The sequence below is a fragment of the Coenobita brevimanus genome, chromosome 100 (assembly GCF_032717465.1).
Source record: "Coenobita brevimanus isolate Jiangsu-jjx chromosome 100, ASM3271746v2, whole genome shotgun sequence".
NCBI classification, from domain to species: Eukaryota; Metazoa; Arthropoda; class Malacostraca; order Decapoda; family Coenobitidae; genus Coenobita; species Coenobita brevimanus.
This window is the reverse complement of record NC_137053.1, coordinates 40994880-41018636: the sequence shown is the minus strand read 5'-3', so window position 1 is coordinate 41018636 and position 23757 is coordinate 40994880.

Genomic DNA, 23757 nt, shown 5'->3' with positions numbered 1-23757 from the left:
CGTGCAAAGTTGCTGAGTTGCTGTCGGTGGAGCCTGGTGAGTGAATTGGAGGCTTGTGTTGGTGGTGTTGGTAAGTGGGTGGACTTTGTGGATGGGAGGGTTGCTGGGTGGGGGAGCAGATGGATGGATGGCAGGGTGGGTGGATATATGAGTAAGGTGGATGCGTGACTTTGAGTGTGGGTGGGCTGGGAATATGTGTAGGGAACTTTGTGGGCTGATGGAATGGTTGGGTGGTCACGGTGGGTGGTGGGTGGGGGGGCAGGGTTGGTAGGTGGGTCGATGGTGGATCATTTGGGTAGGTGGGTGGGTGGTGGATCTTTTGGGTAGGTGGTTGGATGAGTTAGTGGATGGGTGGCTTCTCGGTGGACAGTTCTGGAGATAGACTTATATTGCTGTTTTTTATTTATTTTTTCTATATTCTTTGTCGCATTCAGTCTACGCTCTCCACATACATTCCTTAACAGTCTTGCTTCTACTGCTCTCACTCTTCATTTGTCTATACTCTCATCATTTTGAGGCCACATCCATATTCTTATGTAGGCACCTTTAAGCGTTTATTTAATCCTCTTGGAGCCTCTGTACTTAGACCTTTGTTCTGCATCATGACATTCATAACATTATCCTCTCTACTTCCCAAGGTCACAGTACTCTCTACTTCGTGTGCATATTTGCCTCTCTTTCCTCTTCTTGCACATAGGTACAGGACCTCTCTCAGCACAGTTATGAGCAGGCTACTTTCAGACATCACTCACAATATTTCTCATATCGCTGAACCGCCTTTCAAATATTTCGTCCAGTTTATCAATCATCAGTGCATCAGTTGGGTAAAAGTGGGTGGAAAGAAAAAATATATAGGAAAAAAAAAACTAAGTTCTTTCTTTATCCAACGTTTCGAGATACACAGAACTTATATTCATAGAATACATAAAACGTCACAACTAAGCGATATAACGAATTCTTTTGAAAGCAGGTTTACCGGCGTAGAGAAAACAAAAATAATAGATTACTGTCCAATTGTTATTGTCCTGGTGTAAGATTGTTGGGGATATTTTTGTATTGATAGTACGTTCACAATTTATTAGTGTTATGTGGGGAAAACTTATCAAAGTTTTCATGCATTAAAGTGAAAAGTGTTGAAAACAGCTCTCCAGTAGCCTCTAATGTTTCGCATATGGCAATCATCTTAACTCACGGCGGCCATGTCTGTGAGTTACACTGAAGTCACAACGGGCGGCACTGGATATGCGGTGGTTTATTAAGCTAAGCCAGCAGGTTAGCTTGGTGATTGTTGTTGAGGGTTGTAATGGATGATGACAGAGAGGATTCATGCACAGGTGGAGGAACAAATGAAGCGTCGTGCTCCTTACTGGTGATTAATTGGTGAATAAACAAGAAGCAGTATAACGCGATAATACAGAGGATACTATTGTGAGAGATCCCCCTCCCCTAATCGCGAGTAGCTGTGGTGTGAAAAGCGTTAGAGAAGTAATAAAGAAGCCACTGACACAGCGAAAGAGTATACAGTTAGTGGTCAGCCTGTATAAGTGTGGGTTTCCAGAGCATGTAATGGTAGATGTACAATCAAAGACAAAAGTCGTGTCGTGAAATATGGTGAAAACATCTGCTGATGGGCTTAAGTTTTGGGGGGGCTCTGTTTTGTGTCATCCGGACGGTTGGTTGCAATGACATGAGTTGCCATTTGCTCCAGGTGACGAAACGAATCTCTACATTGTGGTTTTACTGACTACTTCTTTTACTCGATATACATGAACCGTCTTTCATCTATTCTCTTCCAATTTTCAATAACATGTCAGCAACACAGCACTTCACTTAGCTAAAGAAATGTCCGAAAGTCAGTTCTACTTCTTTATTGACTTAACTTCTAGTAAGCTTAAGTTGATAATTAGTTTCCACCTATGTAATAGGTGGAGAACATTGTTTTCGCAGGTATTATTTTTCCCACCTCAGAATCTCGCAATGATTCCAGGAGAACCGGGGATTGCACGAGGAATCCGAAGGGTCCAGGTTATGTATCCTGGCATGGGCCATTGCTGATAGAAAAAAACATTCAAATCCTTCATGTGCAGTGGAAGGGCATGTCAGTAAGACTCATATCAGTATTATGCTGTGAACGAGATAAGTTGTTCGTGTTTACTGGATATGTCAATATGACCTGTGCAAGGAATATGAATGGCCCAGGTTGTGTGTCCTGGTATGAGCCATTGTTGGTAGAAAAAATCCAGTTCTCCCCAAAGAGGTCAAGGTCATTGTAAGAAACAGTAGATGGAGACTAGTGACTGTCCACAGGTTAGTTACAGAGTTCTAGTTATGAGTTGTGATTGTCATTATCTGTCAGTGTTATCAAAGTTGTCCTAACTATTCTCCTTACAAGGATTGTTACTGCATAATGATATCGGAATATTTTGTTGTAAGGGGAGAAATGAATCCCACAGGCTGGCGTTCGAACACATAACCCAAAAGACCGAGGTCTACACACAACTATCCGCGTGCTTCATGCTAGGTGCAGTCGATTCATATGGAGTAAGCAGTGCTTGCATGTACGACTGTCCATCCTTGTGATTATTTCTTGGTCCTTATATTGGTGTGGTAATAAGAGGGTGACGTGAACGATGACCGTTGCCAGTTGTGCCTTCCTCCCGAAATCGCCTAATCTGCCTTTCTACCTTTCTTCTTACTCCCAGTGTTTGCATTATTTTTCGGGATTCTCATCTAAGTAAAATATATTATGCCACCACTCATCTTCACAGCAGTTGGATGCGTGTTGTCAGCCCTCTGCATACAGAGGTATTTACAGTAAAACTAGGTTTGCCTCACATTTTGTGATAAGGTGTACAGCAATATACCGTAGTTCACGTTTCGTCGCACGGACGCAGCAATTCTCCCGTACTGATGTTAAGGCTTTGGAATTTCCTGGGTTCACTTATACCATCATCCCATCACTTGTAGATATGAAGCTTTAGGAATAAAGGCTAATCCAGCTACGAATACGTAACTGTGGTGGAGCTGTCATAATGTTTCACGTTTTACACTTAATTTTCTGACAAAATAGCGATACGACTTACGACTTTTGTCTTTGACTGTACTATTCATGTTATTCATATATCGTATATATCATGTGTGATTATAATGAACCCATTAGCCCCCTGGTTCCTGTGTGAGAGACTGTGCTGGAAGGATACTGGGCAAAGTGTCATCTGCCTATCTGTTCATAGTCACAAAGTTTATAGGTCCCTACCATGGGTTTCTCTTCTTTATCAACTTCTGAAAATGCCATTTCCGTCCTATACCGAGGACCCTGGGCGATGATGGGTTAATGAAACTGAAAAATTTACCACTGCTTAACCCCTTAGCTCATAGCCTAGTCGAGAAGTTCGAAGGTCTCTACCCCGGGGTTGCTTTCTTCATTAACTTCTGAAAATGTCCAGTCCTGTCCTGTATCGAGGACACTGAATGCAAATGGGTTAATGCTGAATGAGTAATGAATGTATAACTGTGACACTGGTAGAGGCTACCGTGAATGATGACTTACATGGATTGGAAAAACATGTCAAACAGCACACGCAACACATTCTTTAAATAATTCATCGACGACCTGCAGCTTTCTGGCACAAGTCGCTCCTTGTTTCATTAAATGGCGGTACCCTGCACGTGTTAATTTTTTCTGACGGTGGTTTCCAGTATTACAGTGTCAAAATCTTCTTCAGACGCGAGTAATGGGTTTAGTTTCAATGAACCACTGGTCAGATTGTCGTTTCTCTCGTGGTGGTATTGTAATCAGCAAGACACGCCCACTGTTGGTGAGGATGGCTACCTAATAACTGTGCTTGGGAATTAGGACTTCCGGTCCTGTAGGTGTGACAGGCGTTGTACAACAGCGGTGGACAAAGACAGCAGGTGTAGGCTGGGAAATTCCGTCACGCTGGCTTCTTATTATTGAAGTGAACTCATTTCACCTCTTGTTAGTGGTGTACCATAACCTCTTTGCTACTGATCTCTGTCCTGAGAGCGAGAGTGTTGGAGTGAGCCACTGGATGATCACGCCCTGGTCACTTTCTGCTAATGTATGACTAACTTGCAAATACTCTGATCTGGTCACAACAGGCTCTCAGCTGTTACACTGTGCATTCCTACATCATACAACAGCTATACATCAAGGAATATGCATCATCATAAAGCTAGCTGTACATTAGGACTAAAATGTTACAACAAGGTGACACTTTACCTTATGATTACTAAACAGGTGTGAAATATCTACCCGGTACATTATTTACTTTGTTACATATGAACTTGATAGCTTATCTCACTGTCTGTCATTGTTGTTGCTGGTACTGTATTTTTGTAACTCAAGGCTCATATGAGCGTGAATCCGATGTACTGCAGACTGAAACTGGGCTATTCCTGCATTCCACTTTCACACTTGCGGGGATAGCGAGGGAGCTAAAAGATGTTTGTGAAACTTGGCAGTGAGACCACCGAGTTACTCGTATATCGATGCCACCAACTGAAATTTTTTTCTCTAGCACCCAATGTCTCCCGTACCAAAACTGTTTGATCCACATATCTCCCGAAACCACTCTGTTTATCACTCACCAGATATTTTGACACCTGTCACACCATATCTTTTCTGAAGCAGTATTATTATACACCATATTCATAACACAACAGAGTTTCCATTATAATTCTGCAGTCATTAGTCATCTGTACTTTTATACGAAGGCACGATTACACACTTTCTCCACACCACTGGTACTACTCCACTCATTCAAATTTATGTTTTTTTTTTTTTTCACAAACATTTTATTGCACCCTCTCCACTTCATTTTATAATTTAAGCACAATTATCTCGTCCATACCTGCTGACTTTCCGTTTGTAAACCTTACCATAGCGCTCATTACTCATGTCACTGTTACATTCTCTGGCAAAACATTCCTTTTTAACATTACCCAACCCAATCAAGTTCTTAGTCCTTCTCTTTTACTAAAAAAAAAAAAAAAAAAAAAAAAAAAAAAAAAAGTCTTTCTACCTGTCCCTTATTATGCTATCATCTGTCAAAATTCCTGCAGCAACTTATATATAATCAGGTTTGAATTTACCGGTAATACACCGACACATTTTGAAAGCGAATGACCAAACACAACAAGAATGATGCTGCAGTTAGGTGCCGTGTCCCATTGAGGCCTTTGGCTTGGAAATATTACAACAGTTATCGACAGCTTTATTTTAACCCCTTTTTAATGAGAGATCATTCCTAAGTTCAATATAATCCTCTGTAGTTAAGAAAGCACAATAGAAGATGCGATTATACTACAAGAAGGCAAGCAGAGATTGCTTGTGGCACCCTCAGTAAATTGTCATTTAGTTATGTTGAACATCATCATCTGTAGGTAACAAAATAAAAAGAAATAGGGCTTTCACAACAATAAAGGGGCTAATGGAAATACGTTTTATATCCCTTTTTTTCGAGATTCCCGTAATCAGTCTGAATAAATACATCTGTAGACAGCAAGAATTAAATAAAACAAGATATCACTGTCAAGGCAATGATCGAAATTTTGTGATATCTCTTCAGTGCAAGATGCCATTTCTCACCTAAATTAAATTCTATATTGACAGCAAAAAGATATAATACATGTCACAATGTTTTTTTCCATCACTTTCAGTATGATGGGTTTTTCTTGTGCGGAATGAAATCATGAGTTGGTAGCAAGAATACAGTGAGGTAGACAGCATGGTGCTGAAAGAGGGAGATCCTCTACCACAGTGACTTTTTTTTTATAGTTATTACTCGCCTATTGATGCGATAATCAACTTTGTTTGTGCGTGTATCTGTCTTTCCCCAAAATATCTCAAAATCAAGTTGACATTTTGTATCCAAACTGTGTGGGCAGTATCCTTAGATACGTGACTTGTTCGTAAATTATCTTGGCGAAGCTGCTGTGATATGCCTCCGATTATCAGATGATTTTGCAAGAATAACTACCATCAAACTTTTTCTTTTAGCTAGCCATTATTCACCACTTTCTATCGTACCCTCAACAAAAAGAACAGTTATATAAAGGGTAACTATTACAATTTCTTCAAGGACCTGTTGTACTCAATGACCTTCACCAATATATGACCCCTGACTTCAGGCTTCTGAATGCTAGAGTGATATTTATTTTAGTAGAGGTAAATAGCAAACTCTTAAGACTTTGTTTTTTCGATTTTGGCGGATCTGCGATGGTAATTATACCTCCGATTGCCAAAGGATTACTGATTTAGTTTGTCAGTGCTGGTGGGCAACACGCATTCTAGGGCGAATGCTTTGGCTATTATTTATTCTTGCTTCTGCCAGGTGGTTTTTTCTACATTAGTAATGCTTTCTCATGCAGAAAGAGCTAGTGAAGGGTATTATATCTAATTATTTCATCTCGTAAACCCACTCCTAAGCACTCCCTCACCCCCCACCAAAAAAAAAAAATAGGTCTGAAGGAAGCAAAAATATGTTGAAAATGATGTCATGGTAGGGAAGGGGTTAATCTGGTCCATTGCCTGCATTCCCACAGTCAACAAATGTTAACGCTTTTTTTGCCCTCCAATTCTATTCAGACCAAGGACGTCTTTTTCATTTTGTTCTGGGCTACATCACACTATCTTATTAAAACAGGGTGAACCCTCTCGTGATGGAGGGGATAATCAAAGTTTTGTCTGATCCACTGAGTTCTTACAGCCATTCCATAGCAGAATATAATAGCCTGGAGGAAGCAGCAGTGAAATTTACTGGACGTCATTGTAATGGAGCTAATGCCCCTGTCATACATACATACTTGACTCAAGGGCCGCCTGCAGCGCGACTCAAGGTTGGAACGTATTTTTTCATTGATCGTCCCTTGATTCGCTGACAAAGCCCGGACTCTTTAGGGTGCTCATGAGCCACTGGAACGACTCGTTGTGCCTTACGATTTTTTAATGCGCATATTAAAAAATCATGGCCATCTCATGACTTACCAAAAGTCGTGTCACAGTTGCGTCACAGTCAGGAATATTGTAGGTCGGTCGTGAAGCAGTCTTAGCTCAGTTGGATTCATCATGATGCAGTCGTAGCGTGTCGTGATGCAGTCGCTGAAAAAAAAAAAAGTAACGACAGCGTCACGACTGCGTGACAAGTTGCTGACCACGACCAGACCGTGCCAAAATCCCAAGATGACCATGCCACACATTTTGACACTCCATTCGGTGAATACGAATCATGGCTCACGACCACATGACAACTGCAACAAGACCACATGATGACTGGGCTATGCCTGAGTCAAGACCACACAAAGAGTACACCAAGAGTCTTGGCAGGAAACCTGGCATGGACGGCGAGGTGGCAACGCTGGTCACACATGACAGCTGCGAGTCCTCGATCGCGCAGCATATAAACCATGACAGGGCCGCGCCTACCATCAGTTCATGCTTGGCCACCTGCCTCCTCGCGTCACCCAAGCCGTCTGCCACGCAGGAAATTTTGGTAGGAACTCTTGTCTTCCACGTGGAGCTCTTGAATAAGGTGTTTCTGTTGTCCAAACTGGCGTCTCCTACTGATCCAGGGTTGAACCCAGCAGGACCTCAACTTCTGCTTCTCCCCCTCCTCCTCCTCAAGCTTCTTTTTGTACACCAAAAGGAGTGTCTGGGTATCAAGGCTTTGCACCCTCAACTGACATAGCAGGGTGAGCAGACTTTTGTTTTTGACAGTGGGTGGGACACAGGAGAGGTCCATGGTAATGTGCTGGGTGTCAGAGGAGGTCCAAGTGTGATGCCCCGCCCCACCTGGCACTCAGTATATTCTTCCATGGGTTGGTCGTGGGGAGGTCATGGTGGTGTCATGGAGGATGGTCGTGGTGCATTCCCCAAATGCATCATGCAGTCGTGTTGCGTTCGTGGGCGATTTTGTCATGGTCGTGGCTGACAAAAATCAATTAAATTTCAAATTTTAAGACTCCCAGCTCTGTCGCCTCGCAGTCGCCTCGCGATCTTGTCTCGTTCTTGAGGACGTCACAATCAGTCACGAGGCAGTCGTGACGCAGTCGTGAGCAGAGCAGACTCGGGGCCAGTCAGGAGGAATGGGAGCCAACTAGAACACAACCTTGAGTCACGTCGCGGTCTGCCTTTGAGTCGCGTATGTGTGACAGGGGCTTAACCCATTCAGTAAGACGACACCATTTTATTTCATTTTGGAATCTCTGTACGGTTTACTTCAGCCTGAGGAGGACCTTCCAGATTGAAGGGATTAAAAACAGTTTCCATTAACTACTACACTCATGATTTTTCACTTGATTTTTGCTAATAGTGAAGAGGAGCTTTGCAGACAGGTGGAGAGTTTTATGAATCTGTGAGTGCCGTTTTTTAAAAGTAATTGCAAAAAAGGGTAAAGTAATGATTACTGAAAGATATGGCGACTCTCGGTGTGATATGCTGGTAAATAAAGAAAGACTTGAGACAGTGAAGAAGTTTAAGTTCCTTGGTGCAGTTATATAAGAACTGGATAGTACTATGCACAGGGAATGGCGAGTAAAGTGCCAAAAGGTTGGAAGATGGCTGGTGGTACGAAAGCTTTGATACTAAACAGAGGTCTAAATACTGTGCTGAAGAAGGTGTTTGGGTGTTAGTATTAACGCATGGGGATGAAACTTTAGTACAGCATAAGTACGAAAATACAGGAATAGTAGCGGTGGAAACAGGGTTTTGTGGTGTTTAAAGTGTATGATGTAAGAGATAATGCGATTCAAAACAAGTGTGGAGTAAGGAATTCAGCTGATATAGGATAGAAGGGTGTGTACTTAGACGGTATGGACATATGGAGAGAATGTGTATAGCGGTAGAAGTGTTGATAAAGAAACCTGTGAGTGAATTTAATGGTGATTTTGAACGTGGTGGGCCAAGAAGAAGGTGGAAGGATACAGTTGATGTGTGTGTGAGGAAAGAGGAATATGAAAATTCATGAGGTTATGGAAATGACAGAGCATCAAACTGGTTGGGTGAATTACGACGAAGGGCCACACAACAATGGTTTGGGCACCTCCTCTCTTTTACCTGATAACCGTCGGACTGAATCTGGCAGGTCTACGTGAAACGAATTTATAAAGGAAAATACATCTCAAAATACGTGGGGTGAAGCCAGGGGACTTGACTGATGTGTGAGTGATTGTCTGATCCATTTCGCTGGCTGTGCTGCTGAGAGTTTTCCAGTGTTCATGGTTTATATTTCCTTGTTTCTGGGTCATGTCTCACCCCATCCTTAAAAAAAAAAAAAAAAAAAAAAAAGCCAGGATGTGATAGCGATAAAGATGGTTCTTGTGATCATCAGATCATATTATGACGCTCATGAAGGATCTCTCGTGGCGAATCGGTTAATGCTGTCTCTCTGTCTGTCTGTCACTCTCTCTCTCTCTCTCTCTCTCTCTCTCTCTTTGCCGCATATCTCGTCTTCACGACACCCTGTTTCATCTAATAATTTCAGTGACAATTACATCTTATGTTATTCACGCTATTATTAATAACAGATGGATATAAATACGTGAGTGAGTGAGTGAATGTGTGTGTGTGTGTGTGTGTGTGTGTGTGTGTGTGTGTGTGTGTGTGTGTGTGTGTGTGTGTGTGTGTGTGTGTGTGTGAGAGAGAGAGAGAGAGAGAGAGAGAGAGAGAGAGAGAGAGAGAGAGAGAAACTATATTTTGGTGTGTGTGTGTGTGTGAAGAGGAAGTTTCCACTTCAATAAATAATTCACGGCTAGATGCAAGGGTACACGTATGAATGTGTGTGTGTGTGTGTGTGTGTGTGTGTGTGTGTGTGTGTGTGTGTGTGTGTGTGTGTGTATGTGTGTGTGTGTGTGTGTGCAGTATCCAGCATTGTGTAAAGAGGATATGCTAGGCTGGTATGAAGTCAGAAACCCTGCTTCCATTTCACTCCCCCTCGTGTACAGCAGCCTCAGGCTGTCTAGATAGGGATGCTGCTCATCACGCTGCCTTCCTTTCCCTCACCACTATCACCCTCACCACTATCACCCTCACCACTACCACCCTCACCATTACCGCCCTCACCACTATCCCCTCACCACCATCACCCTTACTACTACCACCCTCAGCACTCATACTCTTACCATTGCCACCCTCACCACTCACATCCTTACCACTACCACCCTCACCACTCACATCCTTACCACTACCACCCTCACCAATCACACCCTCACCAATCACACCCTCACCAATCACACCCTCACCAATCACGATCTTACCAATCACACCCTCAACACTCCCATCCTCACCACTCACATCCTCACTACATTCTCTTCCACATCTCTCACACCACCCACGCCACCACCACGACCACCTCGCCACACCCTCTTCCACACCACTCACACCACCACCACGACCACCTCGCCACACCCTCTTCCACACCACCCCGAACCTCTTTCCTCACTTCTCACAATCTCCATTTTCCTGTTTTGTGGCACCTCATATTGTCCAGTTCCCTCCAAATATATTATCCTCATTGCTTTTCTTTACTTAAAACTCCTATAATTTTAGCTAATGCTTCACAGTCTCAAGCATCTTAACGCTGTCTCTATCAGAATGTCTAAGTTAAATATACTAATCCTGATATTTCCAGACGATTGCATTCACCTTCACGGAGACTTCTCGAACTACAGTTTTTATATGTAGCCTTCATTAACTCTTTCACTGCTAGACATCCCTCCTGAGCTGAATAAAATCTTCTGAATGTCGCCTGCTCAAGCTCGAAAAGTCATCGCAGAGAAGGGACTAACTGCCTTCACCCTCCCCACTGGATACTTCATTCATATATGTATGTATATGAACGTGTGTCTGTTTATCTGTGTTTTACCACTATAGAAATTAAGGGGAAACTGTCCAGAGGGACACCAAGTGATTTAACATTAACTTTTTATGGGCAATTTGATGTAGTTTAGAGTTATAAAAGCGACGCCCGTGATGGCCAAAATTAGATCTAATCAAACTAATCAAGTCAACATGGTGGAAATATGGTGACCAATTATCGTAGAGTTCTTGGCTCCTTCCTACAACCATATCAGTATTACAGCGGGTAAGGTGAGGTGGGTGAGGAGGGTTGGGTGGGTAGGTGTGGTGGGGCAGAGATGGACAGCATGGATGAGTGAGTGTGTGAGTGGATAGGGTGGGTGGGACGAGTGGGAAGAGTTGGTTGTTTGGCGAGTGGGCGAGTAGTGGGAAAATCGGTCCATGGGAATTAGGTCCACGGTAAGAACTGGTCTATGGGGAATATATCCCTGGGGAAATAGGCCCAAGAGGAACATAGGTCCAGTGGGACCCTTGAAGTTGTCGCCCACAGAGGGGTGGCACCTTAGGCTCCCAGACAATGCCAGTATGCACGGTCATTTTTTTTTTTTTTTTTTTTTTTTTACTAGAGCAACGCCTGGTACCTCTGCTAGTTGTTTATGCGCTCCCACAAGTTGTGACCTTCCTAACTTCGGCCACTTTTTGCTGCGTTTATTTCACAAATATATTTTCTTACTGTATTCTTTCCTCACTGCCTAAAATTTCCTCACTGTATTTGCCTCACAGCCTCACTTTTTCTTCATTATCTCATTCCTTTATGCACACCCCCTCCTCTCGGCATATGTGCTCCATGTCTTCAGTATTCCTCACTTACCTTATGTTCCTTATTTCCTAAAGTTTGTCTCTGTTTTTCTCGTCCACAGGATTGCTACCGTCCAGCTCGCTTCTCCAGTCTTCCACACTGCTTCTACCATCCACCTCATATCCTCCATCTTCCACACTGCTTCCACATTCACTTCTTTTCCCCCATTGTCAACAGTGTTTCTACTATCCACTTTGCCTTCTCCATCATAGTCATTGTTGCTACTATCAACTTTGCTTGCCCCATCTTCCGCAGTTTCCATCATTCGCCCTGCATGCTCCATCATCCACACCGTTCACTGCTTCCACATCCCTAACTGGCTCCTCTACACCCCCCTCGGCTACCTCTCGCCTCCTCACTACCTTCACTTTCCTTCCACAACCCCGGGAGACACTGGCCAAACGCCTGAGTGTGGCAGTTAGTCAACTGTCACCTCAGCTTCAGAGTCCCGGTTGTTGGTCTGTGCAGCTTTAATGATGCTGGTCTGAGCTAATTTGCACAGCCGACGCATAATCGGATTGTGAGGAGCCAGGCGTCTTAAGACCACCTTTGTGATACAGCAGCGAAGGACGCCCTCAACACAAGGTGTTACCGACTGTGCTAATGTAAGATACACATCAACTGCTGGTAGCAGAGGCTGAAGGCTGAACGCTGCCTTCAGACTCTCTCAGTAGAGATAATGCACTGTGAAGACTCGACAGCCGTCTGATTAGCTATGTATACGTCCATGTGTGGTTCTCTGTTATTATTGCCTTCTTCAACAGTGCCTCACTGTTCTCCACGCGCTCCTCTGTCCTCGTCATTGTAATATAGAAACAAAAAAACATCAGGACGCCTGTTTAGCACGAGTCTTTTACCAGACTCTAAGATGACTGGTGTAACAGTGTTAGCATTGCTTCATTGTAATGAACCGAAAAGGAAAATGCTAATAGAGGCTAATAAAGTTTTCTGTTTTTCGAACGAAGTTCGCTGAATTCCGAGCCAATTCCTACCAGCACGAGAAGAAAAATAAAAAAGAAGAGGGAGAACGCATACATCTATAGGTAGAAATGCTGAGAGCATGACGGCGTGTGACAAGCTCTGTGTTCTGTGCTCAAATGCCTCCATATTCCGTGAGAAACTCTATTGAAATAATCTCGACCAGTAATGGTCGGCGGTGTAAAACAAAATATCAGTTTGAGAAGTCCGTGAAAATGTACAGAGAAAACATACTCGTTCAGCTGATATGAAGTGGAGATGAGAATGGACGTCAGAGAATGAAGGAAAGAAAGTGAGGAGGATATACAGAGGGGTTGGGAGAAGAGTGAGGAATTGAGGAAATGGCGGATTAGGAAAGATCGTATTAATATATATTAGAAGTGGAGACGAGGGAAGTGAGAGCTGGGACAGGTAAAGAGGTGAGGAGAAACTATGAGAACACCCGTAAGCGCAGATTTGAGGAGAGAGAAAATGAGGAATGATTCGTTTCATTTCCGTTCGTTTTTAAAGGCTCCATCATGCTTGCATGCGTCACCGAATGGCGGATCTCCAAGATGCTATATTGCTGACAGCTTCTCTATTCAGTTCCTTATCCCCTCGTTCCAGGTCACTAAGTGCGACCTCAGAGATGTAATATGGAATGTCGGGTAAATAGAAACTACGAGTGTGCATGAAGAAAGACAGAAAAAAAAAAAAAAAAAGGGAGAGAAGCATACAATGTCGAGGAGAGACTGTGTGATGAATGAGGTTAACAGTGATGAAGTCTGTGAGAGAAGGGAGCAGTGGAGAGATAATGGGAACAGTGAGAGAAAAGCCAGGCGAATATACAACCAGAGATTGAAAATTGAGTGAAAACTGAGAGGCGAGGAGGCAGAAAATAGAAGAGTGGAGAGATGAGGAGGCAAGGGAAGTGAAGACGAACAGGGAGGCGAGGAGATGCTGAAAGGCGTGGAATGGAGAGAATGCAAGGAGTCTGAGATGAACGAAGAGGTGAGACTGAAATTCAGGAAAAAAGGCGAAGAGAGACTGTGAGGTGAGTGAGGAACTGGAAGGTGAGGAGACCTACCACCATCATCATCACCTTATTACCTCTTTAAGAAATGGCGTAAATAGGATCCAGGGATGCTTTGGGGGAAATGAATTACACAAAGTACTACAAGCTTCGTTAATACTGACTCTCTTTCTGGCAGAGTCCCAATTAGCCAAAAAGATATTCCTCTCTGCCTTATGGATTCGCAGCGCCGCCCTAGGGCTCTGCGTTCCTTTAAAACCAAGCACAAGAAAGACTAGCCCTTAAAATGGTGTGATATTCAAGTATTCCTCTGATACTCGACCGCCGGTGACACAACAGGCTTCGTCACGCAGGTCTCTAATCCTCGGATCGTACGAGTGGGTTGGCAGAGGGTTAGTGCTCCTCCCCGTAAAACATCTAATTAAAAAGACAAACAAAATGGGTGACATGGAGACGATTTGTTTGTCGCCACCCCTCAAGGGATTAAGGCGTCTGGCTACAGATAGAGAGGATGATGGGATCCAGATTAAGAAAAACAAATAATGATTCACCCAAGTAGAAATAACTCTCAGGTGAAACAAGACCACATTTTCATTCGCCCATTATGGAAGCCTTCGAGACTAAGAATTAAGGGGGCACTGTTAGAAGCCAGGCTGGTGGAGAAATAAGGAGAACATGAGAGGAACTGGAGTTATCTGCAGGCAAATAATAACAGAATGTGACCTCCGGTCATCTACCTGCGTTGCAGCGGCAATACTATTAGCTGGCTTAAACATCAGGAAGCATAATAGTCAGAAAAACTGCATTCGAAATTATTTAATTTGTGTGGCTTCATCATTTTAGGCTGCTCTAAGTCCATCTACGCGATGCCCATTCAGTCCGGCTCATTTAGGTAATTTCTGGTCCATTCATGTCATTTCAGATCATTTTATCTTTGTTCAGACCCCCTCAGAGAAGTTCAGATCACTTTCTGACAGATTATTCCCAGTCAGGTCAGTTTTAGATCATTATGGACAGGTCAGAGCCATGCAGGCTAGTTACGTCCATTCAGGTCATTTAGGGTCCACTCAGCCCCTTCACATCCACTCTGATTCAGTCGGATTATTGCAGGTCAATTTAGCATCACTTAGGTCATATCCAGGTCGGGGTCTGTCAGGTCATTGCAGGAGGTGTAATACCAATTCAGGGACATTCAGGTCCCATCATATTAATTCAAGTTCAGATAGTTCCTTGCCATTCGGTCAGGACCAGTTACATCAGGCCTGTTCTGGTACTTTTAGGTCAATCTAGGAAGCTTCAGTTTCATTGACATCTGTTAAGTTCAGATTAGATCCATTGTAGTCGTTCTGCCCCATTCCAGTCATGTTCAGACTCGATTATTCCGACTGTGACCATTCAGGGTATGCCTACGATGGACTGTGCTAAAAATCGGCGCTATCAGTGCATTGGGTTCTCAGACGAGAACATTCAAGCTCGATCCATGCCACTGCAGATGGATTCAGAACTGGCGTGTGCCAAACTAAGCCCTATCAGATCAACGGTTCTTGAAGTATTTCGACATGGATATTTCAGGACTGGGAAAATGGGCATAAAGGAGTTGGCGAGATAATGGTGATGGGGTATTACGAGGAGTTTATACCCCATGGTTGATGGCATTGTAGGTTAGTAGATGGTCAACTTATTTTCTTTGACATTTCTCCAGCCAATCAGACTAGAAATCGATGGGTTTTATGGAAAGGAGTGGACGATTATAGAGACAGTATTGATGGGTATAATAAAGGAAGTACACCCTATTAAGACGAGTGTTGTAGACAGGTAAGATGTTTGTCAGAGATACGAGAGAAAAACTTGGGTTGGGTGGGGATGGTGGTGGTGGGTGGTGTTTAAAAAGGAACGAGTTCACCAAAGAAGACGGTGATGTTCAGCAAAATGGTTAGAGGTAGAAGGATTCTGATAATATAGCCTTTCGTGTTGCAAGGAAGATGCTGAGACACTCACTGAGGATGTCTGGGATCGCCGTGCCTTAAAAGTAAATGTAGCTAAGAGCAGAGTTATGGTTTATGAGAGAGAACGTGACTCCAGGTGAGATGTTCTGGTGAGTGGAGAGACTCTTAAATTGGGGAAAGCGTTCAGGATTTGTTTACAATGGCAGAAAAGAGAGGTAAGTGTGCAAATGAACTGTAAAGTAGCGTGGCACAAGGAAGGAAGGTGGCTTGTTTTATGAAGACCTTAATACGAGACAGAGGTCGGAGCGTGGCAGCTGCTAGAGGACTGCATGGAGTTGTAGTATTCATACTTACATATGGGTATGAGACTCTGGTGTGACATGAAAACTTTAAGTCAATAGCAGTGGAGATGGGATTCTTGAGAAAAAAGTGAGGAATGCGGAGAGCGGAGAGGATGAGAACTTGTGAATCGGGAAAGATGGAGAGTTAGGAAGTCCATGGACATCAAAGTTTAAGAAAGCCTCCTTACAGTATACAGTATGGTCATATGATGGATTTCACCTATGCCATCTTATCGCGAGAGATGTGTAAGGTGTCAACAGTGTGTGTGTGTGTGTGTGTGTGTGTGTGTGTGTGTGTGTGTGTGTGTGTGTGTGTTTTGGTGCAGTTGGCTATCTGTCTATCCATTGCCAGACGCCTTAATCCCGTAAGGGGTCGCCACAAACAAATCGCCTCCATGTCACCCTGTCCCCCATAATTTCCCTGCCCTCCTCCCACCTTAAACCCCTCTCTCTCATACACCTCTCCACTCCATCCCTCCACCTCATCCTTGGCCTCCTCCTCCTTCTCCCACCCCTCCACCTTGTTAGTCTCTCACTCTCCATCCTCTTCACATGGGAAACCATCTCGATGTATTTCTCCTAACGCTTTCTGTCACATTTACATCCACACCACAACGCTCCTTCACTTTCTCATTTGTCAGTCTTTCCATGTAACTCCACATGCTCCTCTCAAATAACTCCTTTCCACTGCTTTCATTTTTGACTTCTGTCCTTCCGACAAGGTCCAAGCTTCACTTCCATACGTTAGAGCTGGTATCACAATACTATTATGCAGCGACTTTTTTACATCAATGCCCAGTTCCCTATTTCTTAAATGCATTTTCCATTTCCTCATCATCCAACCCCATTGATCACTCTGACTTCATTCCTGTCTAATATCACAACTTTTCTCTTCCCTACATTCACCTTTAGTTTCCGTTTCTTTCACACTCTCTCAAACTCATTCACCAAACCTTGCAGTTCCCCCTTCATCTTCACTTAACAATACAGTATCATCCGCAAACAGCAGAACAGGAAGTTTCCAAACGCTGCCTTCTTTCACTAGGGCCGCTCCAACATCCACTGACCTACCTCGTTTCTCTTTTATAACCCCATACATATACAGACTGAACAACCATAGAGGCATGCCACATTCCTGTTTCAGTCCAACATTTAGACAGAAAAACTCACCCAGTGTTCAACAAAACTGTCGGGTCAACTCCCTGCTTCCGTAGTGAACCCGTACCAGTCTCTTAAGTTCTTCCCATAGATGGCGGACTACAGTGGTAGGAGAGGGTGAAGGAGGGGGAATGGGACTACTATACAGTATGGTCTGTTGGAAACACACACACACACACACACACACACACACACACACACACACACAGGGATTCAATCTAGGCAGACGTGTGACACCGGTGCTCCGTACCAAATCATCACGGCCAGTGGCATTACCTAAATAGTATCTTTGTATGAGTCAAGCTCAGTACCAGGTTAGACTAAATGATTGTTCATTATAAAAAGGAAAAAAATAATAAGTTTAAACAAGACTTGTAAAAACAGGAAATAGAACCAAGACGAAAGAATATGCTGAGTCATCTCTGAGGTTTGTTTAGACTACAACAACACGGAGATTGTAAGTACATACTTTGCAATTTAAGTATTACAAAATGGATACATACTTCAGTAAAACAAATTTGGAAAAGAAAAGGGATAAAGGTAAAAAGCAAAATGATGATTTCTACCAAGAACTGGTTGAAGTAGAGACCCACAATAGACTGGTTGAACGTGTAAACAAACTAGAAATGGCTTTCAAAAATGAAATTGATGAAATAAAGAAGCAGATGCACTTGCAAAAGGAAGAAATAGAAAAACTAGGAAGGGAGGCCAATAAGAAAGACACAACCATCAGTGAACTAACAGTGGAACTGAGTACACTTAGGAAGAAAATGAGTGAAATGGCAAGTACAGTAGTCAATCACAAGAGTGTTATGGAATAGTTCAAAAATGACACAGAGACAATTAGGCAAGTTAGCAGTCTTATTGACCAGAGCAGTGATATTGAGGAGAAGATAACACAAGTGAATGAAGCTGTGCAAAGCTACAAAAATGATGTAGAAACCACGTATGCTGAAATAGTGAAAGTAAAGAAAGACTTAGAAACAAGGGTGGAGGAAAAAAGCACTAAAAAGGAGGTGAAAAGAATAATCCAAAACAATCCAAAGTTAGTCAGAGATTCAGTAGAGATAAACAAAACAATAGTAATCACTGGTATAGAAGATGAAGAAGTTAAAAACAAGATCACAAGAGACAAAAAGGAGATGGCAAATGTAATGAGCTTACTGAAAGAAGTATCAGAGGAAATCTGTAGTAAAGACATAGAGGAACACAAAAGGTTAGGGAAATACGAGAAAAGCAAGAAAAGACCTCTAAAGGTGACTTTCCAGAGTGTAAACACTGTGGAAGAGATACTAAAAAATGCAAAGAATCTTAAGGAAAAAGAGGAGTTCAAAAATGTATGGATAAAAAGATGCCTAACACAAGAGGAACTGGAATTACTGAAAGAGAAAAGGGAGGAAGCAAAAACAAAAAATGAGGGAAGATCAGAAGAGGAGAAGAAATTTTTTTTACAAAGTAATAGGATTGCAGGTACGAAAGTGGTACACAAACAGGATGAAAGAAAAAGGAGGAAGGTAGTAGAACCATGTCATGACAAGTATATAAACAAGATGATAAAGTTGATGTACTCAAATGTGGATGGAATGGTATCTAAATTACTAAAGATGAATGATTATGTCAGAGAAAATGAACCACAAATAATATGCCTAACTGAAACAAAATTAATACCAAGGATATCAAATGACATACTAAACTTAGAGGAATACAATATATGGAGAAGAGACAGATATTTAAAAAAAGGAGGAGGAATTATAATATTAACTAAGAAAAATCTAAAAGTCAAGGAAATAAAACTAGATATACCATCACAAGTAGAACTGATTGCATTAGAGATCGACACATCTGAAGGTAAAGTAATTGTAGCCAATTTGTACATGCCACCCAGATCAAACACATGGGAAAGAGACCAATATGAAGACCTAGCAGAGAGTACAATTCAGAGTGTAAGATCATTGCTACATAAAATGGAAGAGAAATCGGAAAGAATTATACTAACTGGGGACTTCAATACAAATATAAATTGGAATACTCTAGATATAAATAGCCAAGAAAGCTGTTGGGACCAAAATCTCCTGGATCTCGTACAAGAGTTTTTCTTAACGCAACATGTGAGGGAAACCACCAGAAAAAGAGGACTTGATGTACCTTCAGTGCTAGATCTAATATTTACAAGGCAAGAAAATGATATTGACAGTTTAATATATCACCCTCCACTCGACAAAAGCGATCATGCAGTACTAAATTATAACTTCAGGATAGCATATGACATAGTAAACAGCAATGATAGTTACAAAAAGAGCCTAACCTATAAAAAGGGAAATTATCAAGACCTAAAGAAGTATTTCTTAGAAGTTGATTGGGAAAATGAGCTTAGAGGACAAGATTTAAATGCTGTATATAAAAATTTTTGTGAATTTTATGAAATAGGAGTTCAGAAGTACATCCCACAGCACAAAGAAGCAGATAAGGAAATACAGAAATGGTTCAATACAGAATGTAAAAAATCAAAAGAAAGAAGAGATTTGTCGTGGAATAGATACAGAAGACACAATAGTGAAAGGGCGTATAATAATTACAAACAGGCAAGAAACGACTATACAAGAATAAGGAGGGAAGCCCAAAAACAGTTTGAGGAGGATATAATAAATAAAAGTAGTGATCAACAAAGCTGTTTTACAGCTATATCAGAAGCAAAACCAAATTAAAAGATATAATACAATCCATTACGGACGAGGGAATCACTTATACACAAGAGAAAGATATTTGTGAAGCACTAAATAAGAATTTCCAATTAGTTTTTACAGAAGAAAAAAAATTTGAGAGAGACTACGTGGAACACGCATGACCACACATACTACCAGATATACAAATAGCAGAAAAAGTAATACAGGAGGAGTTAAGTAGATTAGACAGAGGAAAAGCAAGTGGTCCTGATGAAATTTCATGTTGGGTATTACGAGAATGTGCAAAGGAGTTAAGTAAATCATTATTTTTAATTTTCAAGAAATCCTTGAGTCAAGGTAAACTACCTGATATTTGGAAAAAAGCAAATATTGTCCCCTTATTCAAGAAAGGAAATAGACAAAATCCACTCACCTACCGACCAGTATCACTGACCAGTGTTGTAAGCAAGGTATTAGAAAAACTTATAAGAAAAGCTTGGGTAAATCATCTAGAAGAACACAATATGATAACAGAAAGACAGTTTGGTTTCAGAAAAGGAAAATCATGTGTTACTAATCTGTTGAGCTACTATGACAGAGTAACAAACACAATACAGGAAAGGGAAGGATGGGTGGACAGTATCTATTTAGATTTCAAGAAAGCTTTTGACACAGTACCACACCAAAGACTTTTATGGAAACTGTACCATCAAGGAGGAATTCGAGGCAAACTGTTTTGTTGGATGCAAGATTTTCTCATAAAAAGAGAAATGAGAACAGTACTAAGGGGAAACTACTCATCATGGAAAGAAGTGACTAGTGGAGTACCACAGGGTTCAGTGCTGGCACCAATCATGTTTTTAGTGTATATAAATGATATAAACAGTAACACTGGATATGAGAGCTATCTGAATATGTTTGCAGATGATGCAAAAATACAAAGGAGAATTACTAACACAGACTCGTGTAAAGAGCTACAAGAAGAATTAAATAAACTTCATGAATGGAGTAGTACATGGCAAATGGAATTCAATGTGGACAAGTGTCATGTAATCAAGTTTGGTAAAAGTGGAATAAGACCTGATTGTGATTATAAGTTAGGAAATAAAACCCTACACACATCAGAAAGAGAGAAAGACCTAGGTGTGATTATCAATAACAGACTATCTCCGGCTGACCATATCAGCGAGAAGGTACGGAACATGTATACACTGCTTGCAAATATGAGAATAGCATTCACATACATAAATGAAGACATGCTAAGAAGGATAATAACATCATTCATTAGACCTACCCTGGAATATGCATCAGTAGTCTGGAGTCCTCATCTCAAAAAGCACATAGACAAGATTGAAAAAGTTCAAAGGCCGCTACAAGATGGATACCAAGCTTAAGGGACCTAAGCTACGAAGAAAGACTAAATTAACTGAATCTACCAACACTACAGGAGAGAAAGAAAAGAGGTGACATGATAATGCTATATAAATGCATATCAGGAAAGGAGAAAATAGACATAAATGATTACTTAACATATGGAGAAGCATCAGCAAGAGGACACTGCAAAAAACTGCATAAGAAGAGAGGTGATAAAGACGTAAGGAAATTCAGTTTCCCAAACAGAGCAATTGATCAATGGAATGCACTACCGAATGAAATAGTGTGTGCCAAAACAATTCACAAATTTAAGGATATGTACGATAAATATGGTTTAAGACACGGGACAGTACGAGCTTGACTCATTCCTGTGAAGATACAATTAGGTAGGTAAGGTAAGAACATACACACACAGTATTGTAGTGGAGTCCACATCATATTAAAAGATCATTAAAGGACACGAAATAGTACTCTTTTCCTTCAACAGATCAGGCTGCGTAAGAGTTCCATCACTGACAACTGCACATCCTATAAATACAGTATGCCAATAAAGTACGCTTTGTGAGCGCTTGACGAGCGAGCGAGCGTTTGTAAATTCGCCTATCATCATAATTTCATCTTGGTGTAAATTTTCAACATTTCCGATGAGGTGGTTTCATAATAACAGAAGTACTCGTACAACTGAGTTAAAATACTAACTTTCTCACGTCTTGTTTTTCACACACACACACACACACACACACACACACACACACACACGCACACGCGCGCAGGCACGCATGCCCGCTTGAGTGCAGTCAACAACAGGAAATCTTTTTAAAATCAATTTCATAGTGGAGCATTTCAGCTGAAGCCTCCAGTATATTCCTTTGGAATGCTGGGATTCCAAGAGGTTTCTTTGGTCTCATGAGTACATATATAGATAGAAACAACATTTATTGAATGTATCGACCACCGGCTGAAAGAATCTCTTCCCTATCTCACATAGTAGAAAACTTATCAGCCTTTGAAACCGTCGCGGTCAGGCAGTGTCGTGTTGGGCCGGGCTATTTTTTTTTTTTAATGCTAGGAAGAAGGAACCAAAGGCCACAAGCCCGCAATAACTGTTCCTTCCGCGAGAAAAACAAAATACAAGAGAGAGCCAAATTATTGTGTCGGGCTGCTCATTTCTCAGTCGAACGTAAACATCTCCTTCTCTACGCTTGCATGCCTGTAATTACTCTTGCTTCAGTAGGTGATGGACGTGGTGGCCGAGTTAGAAGAGAGATAACCTGCTCTCACAATGGACACAATGTCGAATCCCGGCCGTGGCAGGTAACACTTTAAGGATTTGAATTTGGTTGAAGCAGACTTTACTGATCGACCAAATATCCAACGGCATGTCATAATAACACCCCGCTGTGGCCTGTGGAGCAGTATTGTATGCAGCAGGACTGTTAGGCCTCAGGAAACGGGCTGCAAAGCCTATGCTCGGAGTCGAATATATAAAAAAAATGCAGGTGGTTTTAATGTCGTTGCTAATTCTATATACTCTATACATACAGTATGATCATATAATTATAAGCATGCATAGAAAGCCTGTCTTACTTCCTAAGTCATAGGATACCTTAAGGTGGGAAATAAACAGTGACTCATGCAACCTAAATACAGCAAATTCAGTCATTTATGGTTTATTACTGAATTTAATGCAAAATCCTCAAGTTAGCAGGCCTCTCGTTCCTGTGCCATGCAATCAGCAAGAGGATTTTTCTTCCGCGTTGCGTGACTGCATTTGCTTAGTTGCTCGTTTTGTACCAGTTTATAGACCATGTATAGGTGTACCACCTCCAGTGAGCTGTTAATTAATTTAAATGTTGGATGAAAGGGATAGTTGGTGTTGGATATGACTGAATGTGGAAGGAGATATATATATATATATATATATATATATATATATATATATATATATATATATATATATATATATACTGAACATTATTCGTTTCTCTCATTTATCAGGGCTGACTTAGATAAATTTGTTCTTGCTAAATTCGTGTTAATAGAGGCTATTGCAGTTAACCATATATGTAACCTGTTTTGCCATTACATTATCCTTATGAGTCCTGAATGTTTAGTTGTTAGTTTGAGCATTAAACTTTAACTTATAATTTTACCTAACTCTTTTCTTTTGAACCTGGAACTTTGCGGGACAGTAGTGATTTTAGTATTCTCACTTGAAGTGTTCATTATCTCTCTCTGTTCCGTAACATAAATTTGGCGACCTCTTATCAGGATATTCAGGATATTATCATAAGGATATTGCTTGATATTTTCTGACTGTGATTTATGCATGATGTCTACTATTACTACTCTTGATGAAGCTAAAGTTTTTTACAAATGTGCAAACAGTGTGTGATGTAGAAAACAGAACAAAGAATGAACTTAAGCTTGTTGCTCAAGAACTGGTCATTGCTGTTCGCTCTCATCATTCTAAAGATCAAATTGTTGACATGATTAATAAAAGCTTGTTTAATGTAACTCCTCCAGATGAGCAAATGCAGATTGAAATAGCTAAGTTACAGCTAGCCCTGCAGGAGGCTCGTGCTAAGGAGGCTGAGTTTCAGGCTCGTG